Source organism: Castor canadensis, chromosome 1 (assembly GCF_047511655.1).
Source record: "Castor canadensis chromosome 1, mCasCan1.hap1v2, whole genome shotgun sequence".
Taxonomy (NCBI): domain Eukaryota; kingdom Metazoa; phylum Chordata; class Mammalia; order Rodentia; family Castoridae; genus Castor; species Castor canadensis.
The window spans coordinates 136,298,018-136,320,096 of record NC_133386.1 but is presented as its reverse complement, the minus strand read 5'-3'; the positions used below and the strand labels follow the sequence as shown (position 1 = coordinate 136,320,096).

Below are 22,079 nucleotides of genomic sequence, written 5' to 3'. Positions count from 1 at the left end.
TAACTCCTCTTATATGTCAGGCAAAAGGGATGTTGACCTTGGCTGCTTATATGGAGCTTTTTACTTCCTGTGGGCTGCTGGGGCTGCAGGTCAACATGAACATGCTGCATGTATCAAGTCATTCCATTAATGACCATGATTTGATTTTTTTCAACATCCAACCCATCATTTTCAGCAATCAAGTTTCCTAACTCTTTTCATAACCTCCTTTTCAGTCCTCCTCAAGGACAGTGGAAGAAGAGCTATAAATCTCTTTTTCCAGAACTACTTCCTACTGAACAGGAGTGCTGGCACCACCTATCAGTCTATCTTTTCTCTTCCCTCTCTGTTAGGGCTCATTGATGAGACTCATATGGTGCTTTGTAGTGATGTGTCCCAGTTGCTGATGGTGTTCATCTTGTGGTATTGGCTGAAAACACTGTTGAAACATTTGAAACTCACCAGTTGGTTTTGTTTTGGGTTGCCACTGAGATCATTGGCTCTTCCAAGAAGAAGTTCCTCTTGACTGTGGCTGTCAGTAGCACTAATTTATGGGTGTGTTCACAGTGTTTATATGGCAATTTTACCACAAATCATACCCATTTAACAAAACAATTGCAGTGGTTTCCCACTTGGCACTCTGACTTTCCCTACCATAGGTTTCTATCCTAGCTTAAAGTAATAAATATAGGCTGCGTCCCATTGGGTGGGCCTAAGATCCAATTGGAATGTTGCTATTTGCTCTCATACTAGTTGTGCCACTATTGCACCAGTGCAATTCCTCATCTTCCCTTGCATAGGCAAGCTGCTGTTTTGTATTCATATCTTTCTATAAACTTACCAAGATGGTATGGATTTTCTTTTATTGTGTGTGTGGCACTGGGTTTTGAACTCATGTCCTCATACATGCTAGGCAGGCATTCTTGCTGCCTGAGGTACTCCATCAGTCTAGATTTGGTTTCTTCTGTCAACTGTATCCTGTCAAAAATCTTGCCACATCCCATATATGATCCACTTCATTAACTCCTATTTTTGCTCTTATTATTTATATATTTATTTATTTCAGTACTGAGGTTTGAGTTTAGGGCCTTGTACTTGTTAGGCAAACACTCTATCACTTGAACCATGACTCCATCCTGTCTTATTTTAAATTTTATCTATTTTTCTTTTTAAATGGGACAATTTTCCCGTGAGCAAGTATTTGATCAAGATCCTTCTACCTCTCCCTTCCATGTAGCTTTGATCACAGGCATTCACCACCATGCCTCGTCGCAAATTCCTTCCTTATCCACAAACTTCTCTCTTACTTACAATTTTCTTTATATCTCCTTATTTCTTTCTCAGTTGCCCCTTTCTTCCTTGTTTATTGACCCAAAATATACTCAAAATGGAATGAAGCAAATTATAATCACCTCTCCACACATAATTGTGCATATTATATTATTGCATGGATTATTTTTAAAAATGTCCTTTTACAAATTTTCCCTTTGGGCTCACATAAGTCCAAGAGTTACAGAATGTTGCATTCCAAATGGGGTTGGCTAAGAAAACAAAACTACCAAATGACCATGAATAGCAAACTGCCTTAACACAAGCAAGAAAAAGGCAGAACCATGAGAAAATGAACAAAGAGACAAATCTCTAATTGCACTTTAAGGTATAAAATTTAGGGATGCAAATAACAAATTGGAAGAAAAGGAGTAGAGCTACACTCTTGAAGCATTGTTTCCACTGCTATAACAGTGCAGGTTTTAGAAATTAAATGTCTATGATGACAGAGTAAATCTGAAAAGGCTGTCCCTTGAATTGATAAGGAACCAGGTAGGCTTATTGGTGAGCTCATTCAAAGTCACTCAAAGCTCCTCCACTCTGATGTAGATTGTCCTGAAGTAGGCTACCAACAGCCCTTGGAAATTTCCACTGGACATCAACAGTAGTTGTGTGTTGAGGCATGATCCTAGCTCTGTTCAGAGCCGAAGGCAGTCCCATTTCCAAGATACCTTTGGTTTCCATATGTGACAAGCCATCTTTGGTGACTTATCTTTTGAAGGGTATTTCTTACTTAAATACCCAGAATGTTTGCAGTTAAAGTAAACCTCTTTCCTTTGGACTTTCAGAGAACTTCTTGAGTAATTTAGAGGTATCATGGCTCCTCAAAGGTTGTCCAAAAACTTGATTCATCATTTTTCTAGCCTCTGGTCTGGTCTCATCTTATGCTTTTTTCTTTCTTCCTTTGCAGATCACCTTTTTTAAAGATTGAGATGACTGTATGTAGTAATTGAAATTGAGGGCTTTGAAGAATCAGTGCTAAATTGTAGAGCTTCTTCCCAATGTCTTGATCTAAGTGTACAATAAAATGTGTCATCAGAATAATGAGGCTTTCTGGGATTAGTGAGGTCAGAATTGACACATCTTCTAATGGCTTCAGTGGCCACCTTTATGTAGAGATTGGAGTTGAATGTCGGAGGCCACTTTGGGCACAGTAAAATAAATGGGCTTTCAGAGAGGTAGCAGTACTGCTTTAAATGACTGTATCCATCTTGGGAGGGGCTTAAGGCTTAAAAGTCAACATGAGCTCTAAGGATTACATTTTCTTTTTCCCAGTACTGGGATTTGAACTCAGAATCTCACACTTGCTTCACAGGTGCTTTGGCACTTGAGCCACTCCACCAGCCAAGGATTACATTTTCCTCTGGAGAATTGATAGCATAAATTTGGTTCGTGCCTTTGGGAAGTAAATGCCTGCACATATGGCCCCTTAGACCATTTGCCATGACTCTGGAAAAGAGATCTAGTGGCAGGATTGTATAATGATTTAAACTCCCATTTTCAGGCCACATTTCTCCATCCTCAGATTTGCATTATTTATATTGAGGCCAAGCTAAATTTCAGGAGTAAATTAGAGCTTTCCCCTTGAGCAAATCTATAGATAGTTGCTTCTGATGTTTGAGAGTAAATTCCAGAAGTGAGTCAATCAAGATTCAGTGAAAACAATAGTCATTAAAAAGACAAGAAAGAAGGTTTAATATGGATAAAGGGAGCCAATTTCTTCAGGAGGAATCCTAGAAGCTTGAGGAGAAACTCAGAATTTCAAAGTTTTGGCTTAATCTTACTACTAAGGAGAGATTGCTCCTTCTATGAATGCACACTGCAGATCTGAGCATTCTGAGGTCCATGTTCTGGCCTGATGTTTGTTGCCCCAAGTCTCAGAACTCTCTTGAGCCTTCCAAAGTCTATGGTCTTTGGGTTCCCAGAGTGAAGTCCCTGACTTTGCATCCTGTCTTACCCTAAGGTCTCTTTGACCTCTTTGGAGGCTCATTTCTGTCAATTGAAAACATGCTAGTGTCATAGAGAAGGAATTTAAACCTGAGTTCAGCTTCTTGTGTGTCAGTTTATAGTCAGTTCATGTCAAGCTAATTAGGGTGGTGCCACATTTTCATATGTAATGGCAAGGGATCAGGTGACATTCAAGTCAAGCCCATGGGAGGAAATCATTGTTCTGGGTTCTGTTGATCCTCTAACTCTAAATAAATTGTTTAGAATAAAATACTCAAATGTCCAGTGTAAGTTAGGCATTGTGCTGCAGGAAAATGACTAAATTCTGTATAGCAGAAATAATTACATAATTTCTCTTCCACCAGGATGGAAACTAGGTAGCACAATGTGTATGAGACATGCTGGTCAATGCAAGATGACCTGAAATGAGACGGCCAAGAGAAGATTAAAGGATATAAGAAACAGACAAGATTGAAACAAGCAAAAACCCGAGGTGCACAAACCTCAGGGTCAGACGTGAGTGATGTTCTCCGTGTTCCTACAGCATTGCATGATATTTGATTTGTGGAGGGTGGGAGGCATTAATGCCACTGTCACTGTGAGCACCACTCCACCTGTCATGGTAATCGTTATGTCGCAACATTCTTAGTAAAATTTAAGTGCTCAAATCATGTCTGTACAGAGTGGCAATTTGGTTTCCATCTCATGAAAATAGACAAGCAGCAAGTGAACAATAGTTAGGGAAACAGGATTTATGGAATTGAAGGAAGAAAAAGTCACCTGCCCCTGGATTGCAGTGCCCTCATTATTTCTGAAGTGACTTACCAAAGGATGTTGCAGATCCAAGTCACTGGATGGACCAGAAATTTCTTGGTCTCTTTGGAGAAAGAACTCAAGGATAGGCACAGAGGACACATTAGCATGAGCAGCTTCAGTCATGCAGGGCAAAGCAAACCAAACTTAATGTACACTCGGAAGGGTAGAGTAGGTAGGTTCCAAAATGAGTGACTGTGCTGAGGATCCCAAGATCTCGAGTTCTGATTTGGGTCTGTGGGCATGGGAGTGGCAATTCTTGGGAAACTGAGTTATGCATCATTAACTTTTGGAGACTGGGTTATATATCTCCCACAGGGTAGTTGGTGGAAATTTTGGATTTTCATTGTCAGAATGGGGCTTTTCACTTCCTGCAGGCTGTGGGGGACTGTGAGTCAGCAAGATTCTGCCTTATTGCACAAGTAATTTCCTTAACATGAATAGTCTAGGAGGTGATTTTTTTCAAATCATTATTCTCAGCCATCATGTTTCCTAAATCTCTGCCTAATCCCTATATCAATGTAGTTTTCTTGTCATTGTGATTAAAAACAAAATAATATACCAAAACTATGCTTTAGGAAAAAATGCATGATTTAATACTACTTAAGAACTCTAAGATATGAGACAAAATCTTATATCATAGTCTAGGCATGGTGGTGTAAACCCATAATTGCAGCTATTTCAAAAGTGGAGGCAGAAGGATCATGATTTTTGTGGCCCTAAGTGGGCAAATTTAGTGACACCTTATCTCAAGAACAATATGGTAACAAATTGACAACATGGAAGTAATAGCATCCACTCATCCCTAGTATCTCTTGTGAAAAGACAGGGAACATTTGGACAGCAGCTAATCTTTAAGGAGAGTGATGGTATGCCACACTTGTGTGTTATTAGTGAATAGCTAGAACTACATTTTAAAGAAGTAGGCAGATAGCACTGGCAAGATGAACAGAGGGAGCGTTCAGGCAGATGGAAAGACCAGCCAGACAAAACATCCAGAGCTGTAAAGACCAGGGACTGAAGCAAAAGAATGAAAAAGGCTGTCTTAATCTACACAAGAATGAATATAGAAATCTTAAAACCACCTGAAACCATCATAAAAAAAGACTAAGGCAGAATGAAGAAACTTAGAGGAGATAAACCAACTGAGGCTATAATAAATGTATACATGGAAATATCATGATGAAACCCTTTGTGTATCTACCTTTATCTCAAATAAGCAAAAGTGTCATTATTTTTCTTTTATCTTCTCTGCTTTTTCTTCTACAATATGGGAGAACAGGAGGGCAGAACAGGTCCTGTGGCGGGTGGTGGGGGAGGTTGGTACCAGTGGGAGGGGAGAGGTGGCAGGGAATAGGAGGGTGAAAACCAAAATGTGCAAAAATGTGTATATATGTATGTAAATGCAAAATGATACCTGTTGAAACTGTTACAGGAATCACTGGAGAGGGGGAGAAAGGAGAGTGGTGGAGAGGGTGAATTCAAGTATGATATATTTGATACATTGTAAGAACGTTTGTAAATGCCACAATGTACCCTCACTCAGCACAATAATAAAGAAAAAAAGCAAAAAGAACAAAGCCTCAGAAAATATGTACTTGGATTTAGACTGTTTCAACTGTGAAAAAACACTCTTACTTAAACAGAAAAAAGAATCTAGAAACCATTGGAAATTGGATGGGGAGGAGAGAAAACCTCAGGGAGTGTTCTGGAAAGAAGTGACATAGCAGAGGTTGGGAATGGAGATGAAACAAACCATAAGAGTCTCAGACAACAGGTAACCTTGGACTCTAACTAGCAGAGTTGCAGTCTAGCCAGGCAGGGGTCCTGGAGACCACACTGTATAGGCAGGAGGGAGGTCTTTCTTCTTTACAGCATTCAGTCACAGCACAAATTGAAGCAAGTTGTTCTTGAACTCATGAAGGGGAACAGAATCTATTCTGCACCTATGTAGAGCTTGGGAAGGGGGAGATCAGGAGGACAGAGGCCATGGAGTCTTCCACTGCAGAGTGCACCCCTAGTGCAGAGTGCACCCCTACCACAGCATGAGGCTGTTGAAGACCCCAGGGATTAGAATCTGCTGATCCAAAACCTTACAGTCGCTTGTATCCTGTCCTGAGGTGTTATCACCCACTGGCCTGTCCCAGAGAACATGCCCTCCGCTTGCTAGATGATGCACACAAAGGAAAACACTGGGAAACAGGCAACAGGCTGGTGAATCTGCCCAAGAAAGTAGAGCTGGTTGGCATTTTGCCCTGGGCTCATGCCATTGGCATGCTTACAGGACTGGAAACAAGTTCTTTTTTTCACTATTTCAGAAAATAAAAGCTTTTTATTTTATTTCATCACTTTTTAATATTTGTTTTCCTCTTTGACAGATCACTTTTCCATAAAGACTTAAAATCATACTCATCAGTTTAAATATGTACATATGTTTTTAATCACACACACACACACACACACACACATATATAAGTAATATACATATCTAGTGTTTGTGTGTGCACTCAGGGCCTCACACTTGCTTTCCAGGCACTCTACCACTTCAGCCACTACACCAGCCCGTTATTGTGTTGGGTATTTTCAAGATAGGCTGTCACAAACTGTTTACCTGGTTGGCTTCCAAACCTGATCATCCTGATCTCTGCCTTGTGAGTAGTTACGGTTACAGAAGTGAGCTCCACCAGCACCCAACTCATATTTTATACAGTTTATTTCTCCCTTTTCTTTGTTTATAGGTTTCCCTTGTATTACTTCTTCATATAACATATGATTTCATTGATATATTTTGTACTTTTTAAAACTTTAATGTTTAATTTATTTATTTAGTCATTCATTTATTTTTTGTTGTTCTGTCTTCCAGACAGGTCCTTCTCACAGCTTTCAGAGTATGGGGATTACACATGTGAACTCCCATATGCAGTTGTTAATATTTAATTTTTAATCATCTCATCTTCCTCCCTCTTCTTTGTCCCTCTACCTATTTCATTGTTTTCTGATCACTTATCTCTCTTTTTCTTTTTTCTCCATTCCCCTTTATATATTTTTTCTTTATTGTCACTGCTTTTGAGTGGTTGTTTTGTGTTTTATCATTACTTTTTTTCTCATTTTCTCTTACCCAATTTACTTTTAGCTGAATTTTATCTATCTGTTCCCTTCTTATTTCTCATTTTCCCACTTTCTTTACTTTTCCCTATTCCTTCATTTTTATATCTCTGTCTTTTTTGCAATATTTACTAGTATTATTCATTCTCTTTTCTTTCCATCTTTACACTTATTAACTTGTATCTTCTAAGTTCACTTAGCAGTATCTTTGCTCGTTTATTCCTTAAATGTCATTGGAGTTGTGATGGCAATTGTTTTAAGTTTGTAACCACTATATTTTCATGGCATGTGTTGAGCAATTGCCTCTGTAGCCATATTTTTCCTTTGTTAGTAGTGCTGGGTATCAGGCCCTGTGCTTTGAGCATGTTGGCAAATTATTGATTTACTGAACTACACTTGCAGTTCAGTGGTAAGAAACTGATCCTCAAAATTCCAAGGACCCAGTCCTGCCTGTACAGTGTGAATACTTCAACTGATAGAATAGAGGAGACTGAAACCTCCAATTGATCACTTAGCTCAGTTGCAAAAATCCCAATGCAGAAACACAAGATGAAATAAAAAACATGACAAAGACTTATACATAAGTGAATAATTCCAAAATATTGGGCATTAATGACAGTGAAATAGACAAGAGTCCAGAGAAACAGTTCAATACTGTGATTAAAGAATGACCAACAAAATTAAAGAAGACATAAATAAATATCTGGATGCATTCAAAATGGACACAAATAAATAGGTGGATGAAACAATGAAGACAATGCAAGAATTCAATAAGGAGATTTAAATTCTGAGAAAATAGTGTCAAATTGCATTTTGGCAAGGAAAACTTTAGTAGGACAAATAAAAAATTTAGTTGAACACCTCAGCAGAAGACTTTATCAAGTAGAAGACAGAACACCAGGACTTAAAGACAAGGTAGATGAATTATGACAAACACACAACAATAAAGAAGAAAGGACTCAAAAACATATTTGACAAAACTACAGCAGAAAATTTCCCACATCTTGAGATAGAATCTCTTTATACTATATCATACTAAAAATTTGAATATACAGAAAAAGGAAAGACTATTGAAAGCTATGCAAAACAGGTACAAATCACAAATTAAGGCAAAACCATCATAATAACAGCAGAAACCTTAAAAACCAGGGGGATATGAGATGACATACTTCAAACCCAAAAGGAAAACCTGTCAATTAATTAGATTAATGTATCTAGCGAAGCTGTCCTTCATAATTGGAGCTAAATAAAAACCTTCTACAATTAAAAAAAAAAAAACTAAAGGAACTCGTGCTTACCTAACCAGTACTACAGAAGATAACAGAATCCTACATACAGAAAAGGAACATTAAACATAACCATGAGAATATGAGATAGAATAAATCTCACTAATAGAACAGAAAAGCAAGCAAGAAATGGGAAGAAATTAAATATTAGAAAAAATCAAATATTATGAAAGGAATTAGTATATCTCTTTTAATAATAACTGGAATGTTAATAAATTTAATCCTCTAATTAATAAACAAAGACTGGCCAGTTGCTGTGGTCTTATACCTGTAATCCTACCTCCTTGGGATGCTGAGATCAGAAGAATCATGGTTCCAGGCCAGCCCAAACATAAACATTTGTGAGACCCCATATCAAAGGAGAAAAGCTAGGCATAGTGGCATGTGTCTTTGGTCCCAGCAATTGAGGGATGCTTAAAATGTGAGGAATGTGTTCAAAAAACAAGACCCTATCTCCAAAATAATCAGCATAAAAAAGGCTGGAGTCATGACTCAAGTTATACAGCACTTGCCTAGGAAGCATAAAGCCCTGAAATCAAATGCCAGTACCACCACAAAAATAAAACAACAACAAAAAGATCATGGATTGAAACTAGATTCCTAATTCTCTTCCTATACAAAAATCAGATAAAAATGTGTCATAGACCTTAATGCAAAACTTCACACTTTGAAACTCCTAGAGGAAAACTTAGTGAAAACACTTCAAAATACAGGCATAGGCAAAGAGTATCTGAGTTGGACTCTAATAACTCAGAAAGTAAGAACAAATAAGATTGCATCAAATCAAATGAAAAAGCTTCTTAACAGAAAAAAGACAAAATGAAACAAAACAAAGACAATGAGCACAGTGAAGAGATAGCATGCAGCATCAGAGAAAAGTTTCATAGCAATTAGATTACTACATTGAGATTCTATCTCACTCCTCTCAGAATTGCTATCATTAGGAAAAGAAATATAACAAACACTGCTGAGGATGCAGGCAAGAGAAACTCTTGCCACAATGAAAATCAGTATGGGGTTCCTCAAAATGCTAAAACTAGAACTCATGTTTGATACAGTCATACTGCATACTACATATACAAAAGAATCAAAGTCAGCTAACTATAGAGATAACTCAGTAGCAATATTTATCATGGCACTAGTCACAACTTATGGAATCAGATTAAGTACACATGAGTGGATGAATGGGGAAATAAAATTAAATCTATAATGCTGCTTTAATCACCCATTAATAGAAATGAAATTATGTCATTTGCTGGAAAAAGAATGGAACTGGCAATCAAAATGTTAAGTGACATATCACACATTTTCTCTTATATATGGAAGTTGGGGAAAAATAAAAACAAACACAAAAATAAGATCATGAAAACAGAATGGGAATTACTAGGGAGGTAGAAGGGAAAAGAAGGAGGGCAGTAGGATAAGGAGTAATAGAGTGGTGAACATGATCAAAATACACTGCGTTTGTGTACGGATAAAAATGTAACCCCTTTTTATGTACACTTAATATATATCTTAAAATGATCCAAAATAAAAACAAAAAGACTAGGGACATAGCCCAAATGGTAGAATGCTTTGCTAGCAAATGAAAGAGTCTAGGTTCAATTTCAGAAGCAGAATAAAATGACCAAAACAAAATAATCATCTTGTGTCATGGTTCTAAGATAACTATGTAAGAATTTAACTTCTTTGAGGATACCTTCTTTCCAACATAATAAATACAAACACTACCAGTTCTCGTTAGTGTACAAAGGGTACTAAAACATTTTTACTTTGCCTCAATGTCCCTCAAGGGCAGCTGGGTTGGAAACAAATCTGGTGAGCAATTTCAAATTGTGTTGATAATTAGTCTGGAGTAGTGGAATCACTCCCATAATCATTAAAATATTTACAAATTTGATGTTAATTTTGACAACTTACTATGTAAAGAGAGAAACAAAGAAACTACTTTCAGGGACTGTAAACACTATGAGGAGAAGAAAAGCCAAGAAAAAGTGTAAGGAATGATCTCATTGCAAAGTTTGAATAATTTTATAACTTAGGTAGGCTGTAACTCTTTTTTTTTTTTTGATAGTACTGGGGTTTGAACTCAGGGCTTCATACTTGCTAGGCAGGACTGCTACCACTGAGGCACTCTGCCAGCCCTGTAGGCTGTAATTCTATGATGAAAGGATTTTAGTATCTAATTGATATGATAATGACACAGACTGCTTTTCAGTGACCCATTTTTAAAGATAAGCATATGACAATCATTAGATTCAATTAGGTCAAATCTCAGCAAGTTATATATGATAAGCATCTATTCTGAGTAATTTATCACATTTTACTGGTCAAGGTGTCTATCTTTTTACCAAAATCTCACTCTCTGGATTAATTTTGCTTTAAATTAGTCATTATGATAAGATCATGTTAATATCCCAAATTTAATTTTTCAAAAGCAGTATGACTCTCTTAGCTTCTTTGAATTTTCAAATAAATTACACAGGCAATTTGCCTATTGTTGCAAACATGTTTTTAAATTTAATTGGAGAGGTGTTACATCTATAGATCAGTTTAGAATTGTATTTAATTAATTTCTCAGTTGTTCGCTGGTTGTTGACCAGTATCTTTTATCCCTTTCTTTCTTTCCTTCTTTCTTTCTTACCTCCCTCCCTACCTCCTTCCTTCCTTTCTTCTCTCCTACTTTTCTTTCTCTTCTTCCTTCTTCTCTTTTTTCTCCTCTCTCTCTCTGTCTCTCTCTCTCTCTCCTTAACACCATCATCAATTTCCTGTATCAACTTTCTCCATGCTTTCTGCCTTGTGTCATTCTTTCTTTCCTCTTTTAATGTTGATAACACATGCTCAGAAAGTACAAACCGTGCATCTAATGAATGGTATGAACTATAATATCTAGTGAAGCCACTGCTCCATAAGATTTTAATGAATTCCTGCCTCTTTTATTTCTGCATTGACTAAATGAAGACTTTCAGTATTTCCTATCTTTGTGTCTAGAAACTGAGTAAGAAAACTGTAAGTGAGATTAGTGACTCATTTCATTCCATGTTCAACAAGCCGAAAGGCAGAAACTGTGTAGCCAGGCTGCATACATCTGAGTGCTAATGCCAGTCTTAACTCTATCAATAATTGAGTAAATTAATTAAATTTTTATGCATGTTTAATTCATCTATGATAAAACAAGGATACAAAAACCTTTCTTTTGGTTGTTATGAAGATCACATGAAATAATCCATGTAAAGAATTTATATAATTGTTCTGTGTCTGAAAATCTTCATGTATTTTTAAATTATAATTATCATAAGATAGTTAAGTTTCCTCCATGTGCCTAAGGTTTATACACAGGTATAAAAATAAAACTTATAAAAACAGTTTAACTCTTTTATGTTACACAAGTTCCTGCAAGCATGGGGACCTAATGACCCAAGGAATGTTGCCTATTTTTTATCTTCATGTTTCATGAAGAATAGCCAATTGTGTAGATATGTGATTATACAAAAGGTTACGCTCTAAGGCTAACAGATTAAAGAAGGATTCCACAAGGCCTGTCTGGTCAGGTTCTTCTTGCCTTCCTTGGGTAATAGTTCTAATAGTTCTTTCTTCCTATCTTCTTTCCTCTCTCTCCATCTCATCTTCTCTCCTCCTTCTCCTTCTTCTTCCTGTCTCTCTCTCTCTCTCTCTCTCTTTGTATAAGTCAGGACATTTCTGACATGAATGTCAGATTATACACTTTCAGACAAGGTGGGTCAGATAATTCACTAATGATAAGTTTATACACAGAAACTGTAGAGTTTCAGAGTGATGGTTCTTTGTTTTATGTCATAGTTTGGGAAAGAAGTCTCTTTATTTTGATGACCCCACTTGGAGAAGAGAAATTCTAACCTATCACCTGTCTGGGAAGACTAGAACAGAAGAAAAGAGGGCTGGGGAAAATCAAAGAGACTTTTCTCTGAGGCCTTTAATTTCAAAATATTCATCATACCAAAGTTATAGAGTCTTATTCCTTATGCTCTTAACCCCCAACATTTCCAATCTGAACCTTCAGCTAATGTTCCAAAAATGATTAGAAACTGAACTGGTGGCTGTGGAGAAAAGAGGTGAATTGGCAGGTGAGTGACAAGTGATCTGAAAAGAGTGAGAAGAACTTTATGCAAAAGTTTATTGAGAAATGGATGTATGGTTTATGCAGTAGAGAACCTGCAAATCTCTGAGTTCAAACCAATGTCCTATCAAAATAAATAAATTAATTGAATAATTAAGTAATTGATAAAACAAAAAAGTATATTAAATGAACAGAAAAGATCTAAGCTCATTAATAATTTTAAGCACATTGAACAGCCTAAACATGCAATAAATGTAACTCATTCATTGACTTATCGTTTATTTTGTAAATATTTTCTTTAATAAGTAATATTTTCCAGGTAAATTTTATGCCCTGCTCATTATATTATGAAGAGAGGCAAAAACATTATAGTTTCAGCAGAGTGGAGTATCTACATGGAAACCCAAAGCTAATGAAAACCATAAAGTCTTAAGTGCTAAGAAAAAGAAGTCTGGCCCTCTTCCCTTCTTCCCTCCCTCACTTCCTCCCTTCCTTCTCTTCTTCCTTCCTGCCTTCCTCCCTCCCTCTCTTCCTTCTTTCCTTTGTTCCTCCCTTCTTTCCTTCATTCCTCCCTTCCTTTCTCAGTGTGGAGGCACAAACCCAGAACTTTGCACATGCCAGGCAAGTGCCCTACCACTGAGCTATATGCCAGCCTTAGATATGTAAACTCTTATTTTAACAAAAATTAGCTTGATTACACACATAGGATGTGAACTGTTGACTACTAAATTAATTGCCAAATATTTCCTAGAGTAAGGGCTGATTTTTCTTTTCCCTGTTTTTAATTTTTTTTCTTTTTGACCATACTGAGGTTTGAACTCAGGGCTTAACACTTGCTAGGTAGTTGCTTTACCATTTGAGTCACTCCATTAACCCTTTTGCTCTGGTTATATTTAAGGTAGTGTCATGGTTTTTTTTGTTTGTTTGTTTTTCTATTTTATTGTTCTGCTGGGTAGAGGTGTATTGTAGCATTTACAAAGATTCTTACAATAGATCAAATAGTCTATACTTTTCCTGGGTTGGCCTGGACTGCCATCCTTCTATTATGCATCTTGCAGTAGACAGAATAGCAGGACTGTGCCACCATTCACAGCCATTGTTTCACGTAGGGGTCCCACAAACTTTTGCCTGGCCTAGGTGTGAACCAAAATCCTCATGATTCCCACCTCCTCAGTAGTTATTTTTCTTTTACTAAACTTAAAAAGGCCAATAAGACATGACAACATATGCTTAATTTTGGCAAGCAGGCAATAGGTGACAATATGAATCAGTACAGAGAATCTGCACATTCCCATGATGCCTCAAAAAGTGTATTTATCAGCAGATGAGCACTAAGTTCACTTACTGAAGCAAAGCAGATCAAATAGTGGGGTTAATAAAAGGTCAAAATAGGTAGACATTTCATCTCCTAGATGCAAAGCTTACATGTTGTCTGTGTTCGTAATATTCCCTAAGAATCCACTAAAACAAAATTTGCTTAGTGTTTGTGAATGTTAAGAGCGAAACAGTAAATGACACACTAAAGATATTTTCTATCATTGTCCATTATATATCTGGCATTTTGCTCAGGTTTCCTGAACTGATCCTGAAAAGGAATTCGCTATTTTGCTCTTTGAATTTAAAATTATAAAATAAATTCATAAAGTCAGCATGCATTGGCACCGACTTCATGCAAGTTATTTTGGACTTACCTGAAAGCATCTGGATGATATAGAATCTATGGAATAATATTGCATGTAGGTAAAGTATGTTAATGGAAATAATTTAGAATAGTTTCAAGTCATTCTAATTATGACATATGTTAAGTTTTGTGTTATCATATGCAAATGTCAGTTTGTATCCATATCTATATTTCCAAGTCAATTATTTTAGTGATAGTTTATATGTTTATTACTTATTAGGAGACTAAGCTGCTTATAAAAATACAGAAAAGCTAATTAAAACAAAATCCTTTTTAGAAACCTTTGAGATAACCACAAACTTTGACATCTAACCTGTATAGAACAAAACACTATGAGTATGTGGAACAACACACATTTGCCTGACTTCATCCTGATGGGACTGACAGACTCAGAAGAGATCCAGCTGCTGCTCTCTGTGCTCTTTCTCCTGATATACCTGGTCACTGTGCTGAGGAACGTAGGGATGAAACTGATCATTCACCTGGATCTCCAGCTTCACACTCCTATGTATTTTTTTCTCAATCACCTGTCATTTCTTGACCTCTGTTACTCAAATGTCATCACACCTAAAACCTTAGGGAGCTTAGTGACTTTCAACAAGGGCATTTCATTCATGCGCTGCTTCACACAGATGTACTTCTTTGTTTTGCTTGGTGCTGCTGAATGTTTTCTTCTCTCTTTCATGGCCTATGATCGCTATGTAGCCATCTGTAATCCTCTACAGTATCCAGTTATTATGTCCTCAAGGCTGTGTTCCTCCCTCCTCACTGGAACCTATATGATAGGTTTTATGGATTCCTCGGTCAACGTGATTTGCATGAGTAGATTACATTTCTGCAAGTCCATTGTAATACATCACTTTTTTGTGATACATCCCCAATTTTAGCACTGTCCTGTGAGGATACATTTTACACTGAAATCGTGATATTCATTTTTGCTGGTTCTACCTTAATGGTGTCGCTAATCACACTATCTGTGTCATATGTATCCATTCTCTTTACTATTCTGAAAATTAATTCCACCTCAGGAAAGCAAAAAGCCTTCTCTACTTGTACCTCCCATCTCCTGGGAGTCACCATCTTTTATGGCACTATGATCTTTACTTATTTAAAACCAAAGAAGTTCTACTCCTTGGGAAAGGATCAAGTGGCTTCTGTTTTTTACACCATTGTGATCCCCATGGTGAATCCTATCATTTATAGTCTTAGAAACAAAAAAGTGAAAAATGCTTTCATTAGAATCATGCAGAAGAGCAAGCTCCCAGGCAGTTAAACTAAGAATGCTGTTAAGCATTTCAACTCATTTTTTCTTTCCTGTTGGACATGCCCTTGGATTCCCTCTAAAAACAATTGATTTGCTTCATGTTTATATTTCTGTTGAGTTGACATATATTTATTCAAATATGGTTTGTCTGGCTGTGATTGCCAGTCAAAAAGTGTGTTAAAATCTATTTGTTAAATGTATGCGATTTTTAAGGGAAAATAACATTCTAAAGAAGAAAATATGATCTAATTTTTAGCAGTGTAGAATATAAATTTCCTTCTATGTTCCAATTTTACATAATTTTGTATTAAAAATAGATATCCATTTTGACAAATGATATGTTTCAGAAGTCATTCTCTTTAAAGTAAGAAATAACTTCTTAGATGCACAAGCATTCATAAGTCGCTCAAAGTTTAAATCTTAGCTTTCTGTACCACATGAGATTAGTAGTAATTCTAAATCTGTGTGATCAAGGATCAAAGATTTGTATATAGGGCAATAACCCTGAGTGCTGGCCATTATCATTGCACGACTTACACTCCTTCAATATTGTAATGAACAATGCCTTTTGACAAATATGCACTGTTGTTTTGCAAATTAAGTTCAGTTAATTTCATTCATGAACACAAAAATAGCTGCAAAGGAAAAGAGTCAGCAGTTTCTTTATTTGCACCAAGCATCAACTAAGCCAGTGATGTAGAAATGAGTTATAGCAAAATGGTGTTTTCTAATATTGGAGAAAATTTGGAAAATATAAAAATTTATGCAGATCAACACTGTAACAGTTATTTATAATTTTCTGCATATTCTCTGTAAATAGTCATGACTGTATGTTTGTCCATGACCAGTATAAACGGAATTTCTGTATTTCCTACGTGAACTTTCTGTATTCCATTAAAACTGTAACATTTGATAATCTATTTGTCACTGACAGTTATGAGATGAATTTTATCTCAGTATGTAGGCAAAATCATGAGTTTATCTTTGCAGTGCTTTGGAACTGAAATATAGTGAATTTACCAACTCAAAAATCTTTGAGCAGGGAGACTTCTTATGTGTTTTCCTGTGAAACTTGAAATCCAAACATTTCTATGAATATCAAGTATTGTGATCTCTTGGAGTGGCTCAAGTGGTAGAGAGGCTCTCTAGGAAGATTGAGGCCCTGAGTTGAAATCCCCGCAATATTAAAAAGAAAAAAAAAAGAACATTAGTTAACTGCTGTATTGCCTTTCATATGATTCCTTTGGCTTACTAATATTCTTAAAAAGTGAATCTGGAATTAAATAATTACCTGACCTTTTTTGGATTCTCAATGGTGAAAATTTACTTAACAAAGAATTAACAATAAATTAAGATGTAGTGTCATCCATAATTTTTGGCCAAGTCACTTTCTAACATTTCTTCATTTTTAAATTTTACCTACCTGTGCTGGAAATGGAGTTTTAATTTTCTGTGCTATACAAAGGATACTTTAGAAATATTTCTTTTCTAAGTAATTTTTGTTGTTTAAACTTTTATAAAATTGAATATCAACATTAAATTAATATGGTTTAATTAGTTGTTTTTGAAATTGATATTAAATTTGTTTGCATAAAATTATGCTTGATTTTTTTTCTAAATGCTTTCTTAATGTTGAAAGCACTGTTTTAGCATTTATGTGAAAATTCAAAGCTGTCAGTTAACTCATTAAATATTTTAGATTGTGTTATGTTTCTCAACTTTCTTATTTCAAGATTTTGCCTTTTTTAATATTGATGCCATATGAAAGGATTGAGACTTTTGTTGGCTTTTGTACTTGTGTTGTCTACAATGTATATTTGTTGATATTTCTATTTGTTCTTACTTACAAATAAGAATTTATTGAAAGCTTACATTTGACCTTTTAGATTCATCTCTGATACTATAAATGTCTGTATCATTTCGTAGACTCACAACTTCTTTCCACATTCCTAGTGATTTTTATAACATGTAGCTTTACTTTGCTTTCATTTATTCCTGTGATTTAGAAAATTCATACTGTCAGCTTGTGTTGGCAAAAATGCTTATTAGAAAATATAATGACATAGACAAAATTTAAGTTGAAAAAATTCTTAAGGTCATTAAAGAAAGATCACTTTATCTTCTTTTTCTTGTAGGCCAAAAAGCATCTTCACAATGTTTTAAATGACTATAATCTAAAAGCAGTATGTGAAATTAGAGCTATTTGCATTTGCCCTATAATTTCAATATTATATCAGTGCTTGCTCTATTTTGTGTAAGATGCTGTCTGAAATAATTTAAATTGTAATACTTACATTGTGTAAAATTTAAATTGTGGTTCGTGTTGCATGTAAAAATACTATACAGGATGAATAGATACAGTATTTGAAAAGAGTGCCATGCACAATAGCAAATTACGAATTGTCTTTTGCTTCTAAAACATCAATTCATAGGTAATAGTATGATTTTCACTGTATAGTTAAGTTTATTCACTGGGTAGGTTTATTCCTTGATATTTTTTGAGGCTATTGTGAGTGGGATGGGCTGTCCTGATTCATTTTGTAACATGTTCATTGTTGATATGTAGAAAAACTACTCATCCCTGTATTTTAATTTTATATCCTATATTTTGCTGAAAATTTTGATACAATGTATCAGCTTCCATTGGAGCTGTTAGTGTCCTTTAAGTTTATGGTCATATAATCTTATAAGGGGTTTAATTTGAGACATTAAAAAAGTTACATTTATTAAATATGAAGTTGATATATTGGATACAGAAACAATTTAGACATGCAAATTGTTTTTAAATATACATATTAATTATGTAGAATATGAGTTTATTCCATATATGCCTGCACTCTGTTCCTATCCTCTCTCCATTGTCCTCTCTTATCCTTCTCTTCAGACACTTCCTATTTTCTAAAATTTCCCTTCTATTTTCTTTTTTTGGTCATCTTATTCTATGAAGATTCCACTTACACAGAAATCATGTGATACTTGCATATATCTGCCTTTTTAAACCTCTTGACTTCCCTTTCCTCTTGCATTTCATATTTGTCCTTCCTGAGTTCTTATATTTTTGGAAGAGAGATGTAATGCATTTCTTAGTTTTAGAGAAGTAGTGAACATTATATCTTTTAATATTTATTTCACTTTATTCCTTCTTGTATATTAGTCTGTTGGACATTGTTGCAATGTTCTTACATATTTTTATTAACACTTTCTCTTTTCATTCTGTTTGACTAATACCTATTAGTTATTTTCAAGTTCAAATATTCTTTTAACTTGGTAGAATCGTTTTTATGGTTTTATTGCAAATGCTCCAGAGAAGGACCCAGATTGTGGATGACAAGACTTAGAATAGCCATGGTTAAAACATTTAAAAGTAGTTTAGGAACTGTGAGAACTTCTAGTTATTTCTTTGCAGACACAATTTTAAGAGAATAATTATGAGTGACAACATTAAAATAGCAACACTAAGTGCTCCTTGTTACAATTAGGAGCACATGGACACAATCCTGTGAAAGTCTAGCATCCTTAACTATAGATCTCTTGCAAGTTAGGGGAACAGTGCTTGCCTGTAATGCTAAATCTAGTACACAAGTGCATTTCATATAAACTTTAACATTCATTTGGCTAAGACAAATACAGGTCAGTTTTAAATAGCAGGATTTCCCAAATGACAGAGTTATTCTGAATGTTACTGATCACAACACTACAACTATCAAAAGTTCCACGAACCTTTCTATATACCAAAGGTTTAGATTTAATCTGTTTGGGTTAAAGAAACCTTCAGTTGGTAATTTTACATATACTAAACTGACACTTTTAAATTTGCAGATGTGTGTAAAATAATTAGGTGAAATCTAGGCACAGACCAGTTATAAGGTATTTGAGAGAACTTTACTTGAGCAAATACTTAAATGAACTCTAATTTAATTAAGGATTAGTTTAAGTATTTAAAATCTTTTTTTTTTTTTTTTTCATTTTTCTTTTATTATTCATATGTGCATACAAGGCTTGGTTCATTTCTCCCCCCTGCCCCCACCCCCTCCCTTACCACCCACTCCACCCCCTCCCGCTCCCCCCCTCAATACCCAGCAGAAACTATTTTGCCCTTATCTCTAATTTTGTTGTAGAGAGAGTATAAGCAATAATAGGAAGGAACAAGGGGTTTTGCTGGTTGAGATAAGGATAGCTACACAGGGCATTGACTCACATTGATTTCCTGTGCGTGTGTGTTACCTTCTAGGTTAATTCTTTTTGATCTAACCTTTTCTCTAGTTCCTGGTCCCCTTTTCCTATTGGCCTCAGTTGCTTTAAGGTATCTGCTTTAGTTTCTCTGCGTTAAGGGCAACAAATGCTAGCTAGTTTTTTAGGTGTCTTACCTATCCTCACCCCTCCCTTGTGTGCTCTCGCTTTTATCATGTGCTCATAGTCCAATCCCCTTGTTGTGTTTGCCCTTGATCTAATGTCCACATATGAGGGAGAACATAAGTATTTAAAATCTTGACAAGATCAATTGAAAACATGAGTAATTGCTTTGATAAAGTCTTTCCTTACAAGTTTCTTACAGATGTTACTCAGAGCAGAACAATATTAAGACAGGCTTATTGTTTTGGACATAGAAATTCAGGTTCTAGTTCAACATGACCCTTGAAAATCTTTCAGAAGCCCATGAAAAGGCATTATTATACTGTTCATCTATACAATAACTAACTTATAAAGACACATTTATTAATAGATCTAATTGTGAAAGAATTTTTTATTTTATCATTTTACATTAACTTGCTTGTGTATATTGTTTGGTCCACCTCCTCTTCCCCCCTGCTTCATTGGTGCAGAACCTGTTCTGTCCTCTTGTTCTCTGATTTTGTGGAAGAGAAAACATAAGAGATAATAAGAAAAACATAGCATGTTTTTTTCTACTTGAGATAAAGATAGCTATACAGAGAGAGTCCTACAACTGCTTCCATGCACATGTGTATTGTAACCCACCTTGGTTCATCTCTACCTGATGTCTTCACTACTTCCTGGTCCCCTTCCCAAACTGGCCACAGTAAGATTACTACATTCACTCCTTTACAGTGACCACATCAATCACATTCACGTTTTAGGTTTCCTTTCCTTTCCCTATTCTTATTCATATTTGGGTCCTCTATTCTGTTCTACTGGTCTTCATATCTGTTTTTGTGTCAGTACCATGCTGTTCTCATTGCTATGGCTCTGTAATATAGTGTGAGATACAGTATTGTGATATCTTCAGCATTGCTTTTTGCTCAGTATTTACTTGGCTATTCATGGTCTGTTATATTTCCAAGTGAACTTTCAGGTAGATTTTTTAATCTCTGTGATGAATGTCATTGGGATTTTGATGTGAATTACATTGAATATATAGATTGGTTTTAGTAGTGTAGCCATTTTTACTACGCTGATTCAACCATTTCATGAACATGGAAGATCTTTACACTTTCTGTAGTCTTCTCAGATCTGTGTTGTATAGAAAGGCTACTGATTTTTGTAAGTTGATTTTGTATCTTGCTACATTGCTGAAAATGTACATTATATCTAGGAGATTGTCAGTAGAGTTTTTTTGGTCTTTAAGGTATAGAATCATATTGTCTGCAAATAGGGATACATTGACTATTTATTTTCCTATTTGTATTCCTTTTGTTTCTTCTTCTTGCCTTATTGCTCTGGCTAGGAATTTCAGGAACATGTTGAATAGGAGTGGAGAGAGTGGGCATTCTTGTCTCGTTCCTGACTTCAGGAGAAATGGTTTCAGTTTTTTCCATTAAATATGATGTTGGCTTTATAGCCTTTATAATTTTGAGAAAACTATTGAAAAGTATAAGAAAACTTTTCCTAGTTTTCTTAGAGATTTTATCATGAAGTGGTATTGATTCTTATCAAAGATTTTTTTCTTCATTTATTGATATGATCTAGTGGTTTTTTTTCTTTGCTGCTATTAATGTCCTGTATTACATTTATTGATTTGCCTATATGGAAACATCTCTGCATCCCTGGAGTTAAGCCAACTTGATTATGGTGAGTGATCTTTTTGAAATATTGTTGTATTTGATTTGCCTTATTTGATTGAGGATTTTTGCATCAATGTTGATTAAGGAAATTGGCCTGTAGTTCCCCTTTTTGTTTGTGCTCTTGTCTTGTTTCAGGGTGAGAGTAATATTTGCTTCCTAGATTGGGTTTGGCAGTGTTCCTTCCCTTTCTATTTCATGGAAAAGTTTAAGGAGTATGAGCTTGTCTTTGTAGGTCTGGTAGAATTCATCTGAGAATCTGTGAGGTCCTTGAATTTTCCTTTTTGGGAGACTCTATTGCTGCTTCAAACACATGTTATACATCTGTTTAGGTGGTTAATATCCTCTTGGTTCAATTTTTATGGTCATAAATATCTAGAAACTTCTACATTTCTTCAAGATTTTCGAATTTATTGGAATATATGTTCTCAAAGTAGACTCTGATGATTCCTTGGATTCCCTTGGTATTTGTTGTTATCTCCCCTTTTTTGTTTTTGATTTTACGAATTTGGGTCTTTTGTGTTCTGGTCAGATTTGCCAGGGGCTTGTCAATCTTGCTTAT

General features: G+C 35.5%; 1 pseudogene; it reads left to right on the top strand.

The window, feature by feature from the left end:
* Window positions 1–14,568: 14,568 nt before the first annotated feature.
* On the top strand, window positions 14,569–15,509 carry LOC141424017 (olfactory receptor 8H1-like; annotated as a pseudogene).
* The last annotated feature ends 6,570 nt before the right edge of the window (window positions 15,510–22,079 follow it).